Source organism: Suricata suricatta, chromosome 13, assembly GCF_006229205.1.
Source record: "Suricata suricatta isolate VVHF042 chromosome 13, meerkat_22Aug2017_6uvM2_HiC, whole genome shotgun sequence".
Taxonomy (NCBI): domain Eukaryota; kingdom Metazoa; phylum Chordata; class Mammalia; order Carnivora; family Herpestidae; genus Suricata; species Suricata suricatta.
The window spans coordinates 85,861,719-85,864,793 of NC_043712.1; the positions used below are offsets into that span (position 1 = coordinate 85,861,719).

The 3,075-nt window shown below is 39.5% G+C and overlaps 1 protein-coding gene across 1 annotated transcript in view; it reads right to left on the reverse strand.

Moving 5' to 3' along the window:
• The window catches only part of LOC115275980 (contactin-associated protein-like 3), a 149,649-nt gene that overhangs the window by 3,305 nt on the left and 143,269 nt on the right, over window positions 1–3,075 (reverse strand). The window lies entirely within an intron of this gene.

Here is a 3,075-nt window from a genome sequence, read left to right on the forward strand (position 1 = left end):
GGGAGACTGGGAGGTCAGTATTGTTTTTAAAAGTCCTCAGATTATTTTTAAGCACCGCCCGGGGTGGGGTGGTCAAGGGAGGTCTAGAAGTGTTTGCTCAAGCAATTATATTAGTAAGGAGTGAATGTGTAATCTAGACCAAAACAAAGAGGTAAAAAAAATTAAAAAAGCATTCACTAGTCAATATACCTTTAAGATGACTGACACAGGCATTGATATTCTAATTAGCAAGTGCTAATTACTTAATTAAGCACATTAATGCTTCATTATGTGAATCAAAATTCGTATAAAATGAAGATTCGTCACTCTACTTGGGGACAGACATAAAGCAGCGTGACGGAGGGGCGCTTGGGGGGCTCAGCCGGTTCCACATCCGACTTCAGCTCAGGTCGTGATCTCGCAGTCTGTGGGTTCGAGCCTCACATGCGGCTCCACACGGACAGAGTGGAGTCTCCTTCGGATTCTCACTCCCTCTCTCTGTCCCTCCTCTGCTTGCACTCTCGCAAAAAAAATAATTAAACGTTAAAATACAAAGCGTAATGGAGTCCAGCAAACTCAAAGCTCGGTTGTGTATATTTGGTCCCAGGGACTCCTGAACACACGGTCTCAGGAACCCTTCCCTGAGAGCGGTGGTGTATTCATGACTTTTTGAATATTCTTCAATACTAATAGGTCAGATAAGCATCACTCTCAAAGTGTTACATCTCACTTGAAAACAAACAGTAGAGTTGCTTTAATTGTTTTTACGTTTAGTTGTAGAACTTTGTTTTAAAGAGCTCTATCGTGTCCAATTTTAGAGTCAGAGACAGTAAGTCTCAATAACAGCGATCAGGCCACTTGATTATACAGTTACTATCACCATTATACTGAAACATCCAGGGTGTTATGTGTGTAATTGATGACTAGCTTGTTTGTGTTGTGAGGGTCGGCGGGGCCCTAGAACCTTTGTCCTCAGCCGCTCTCTGGAGAGACTGAGATAATTTGAATAACGCATCAGATGCATTTCATAACCTTCCCTTCAGCAATTCCAGTGCAAACGTGTGTGCGGCGGGCACTCATGTCTGCCTGCTCCCCATCTAGCTACACGTCTGCCCCTTTCTCTCTCTGCCCATCTGCAATTTGGCTCCGTTAGCAAGAAACCCTCCATGATCTGGTTCACCAGGTCTGAATGTTATTTAGATTAATTCTCCTCTCCTACGTTGCTCTCTTTGCTTGCAAGAGGAGAAAATGATCATCTACAACGCAGAACGTAGAGCAACCCACCTATTGGAGTAATCCTTTAAGCAGATCAAATATTTTACATGTGGGTACAGTCCAGGATCAGTGAGACAAAGGGCTGAGAATTCCACCCAGGGCAATACTCTGTGGGTCAGTATACTTAGGGGCTGATACAAGTGAACTGCAGGACCCGAACCCCGTCTGTGCACTCACTCTCCATCCCACCTATCAGAGCCAACTAGGATCCCTCAGGGGAATAGTATGGGTGCAGCTTACTTACATCTTGCCCAGGATATTTAACCAAATACAATAAAGCCCTGAAGACCACAGCTGACTAACCATGCCTAATCAAGGCACTGACCATGACATTTTGCACCTTCTTGGCCTGTGATTCCTATTTGGAAAATATTAATCACTTTTAAACTGATTTATTTTAAATAAGCTTTTGCTTTACAGCGATGTCATCTCATTAAAAATAAATGACAGCGGCTTAGGATTAAGATTTGATTTAAAATTTAACACAAAAGTATTCCTTTTAGATACATGTCATAAGTAACATATTTGTTTTTTGTTTGTTCTTGGAGTTGTGAAACTGGGGCAGGGTTTCCTGTGCCTTACTCACTATAAAAATAGTTACGGTTGAGATAAGAATGAGAATATTAACCTTCTTACATAGATTTGGTTGGCCCTTGACAATATCTGAATACTTTAATGGTCTGGAGAAAATTGGTGTTTTTCTTGAACGGAAGTGAAATGAACAGATTCAATCTGTCCTGGTGCCCAGCCCACCTAAAAGAGCAGACCGCCAGGGGAATTGCCCAGCTCTGGGACTAAGTCCCTTATTTGGAACAGCAATCAAATAGACTGCACTGCTCTTCCTCCTTACGAAGCCGACTTTGCAATGGGCACATTGCATTATTCTAAGTAAATACATTTAAATGTTTTTGAAGGATAAGGAGAGAGACTTGAATATTCATTCTTTAAGTCAGACCTAAATAAATCCAATTTCAGAGGATACATTGGGAGGTAATTACTTTTACTTCTTCAAATATATTAAACATATATAAAATATAGATATATTCATATTGTGTATGAATATATATTTGAATATACATATAGTTTAGCTATCAGACTTTGCTTTAAAGAGCTATATTGCATCCAGTTTTAGTGTCACATTTATAGGATACATGTGACACTAAAAATACATATATAATGTAAATATATAAGTAATTATATTTATAAATATAAGTATATATAAATCTAAGATAAGACTGACACCAGAAACAGTTTTACATATTTATGTTTAGAAAAGTCTTTATGTCAGGGACTCCTGGGTGGTTCAGTCGCTTAGGTGTCCAACTTCAGCTCAGGTCATGATCTCATGGTTGGTGAGTTCAAGCCCCGCATCAGGCTCTGTGCTGACAGCTCAGAGCCTGGAGCCAGTTTCCAAGTTCGTGTCTCCCTCTCTCTCTCTCTCTGTTCCTTCCCCACTTGCACTCTGCACTTCTCTCTCTCTCTCTCTCTCTCTCTCTCAAAAATAAATAAACATGAAAAGAACTTTTTAAAAAGAAAAATCTTTGTTGTAGATCTTTATGTTTAGGGAAATGACAATTTGCATAGTTTAGGTGTTTTTCCCAATATATATTTTACTTTTAATATTATTTTAAAATGTTTTGAGATGGTCAAATGGATTGAGAAGTCCTTGGCTATTTTTCGAAGAAGTAAAGATGAGGACATCTTAACTATATATATCCTGAGAAGTATTAATGGCTATTTTCAAATGGAAAACCTCCTTATTATTCTGTAGTTTGGCACCATTTACAAAGCATCTTGGGGGAACCGTCGGTGCCTCGCACC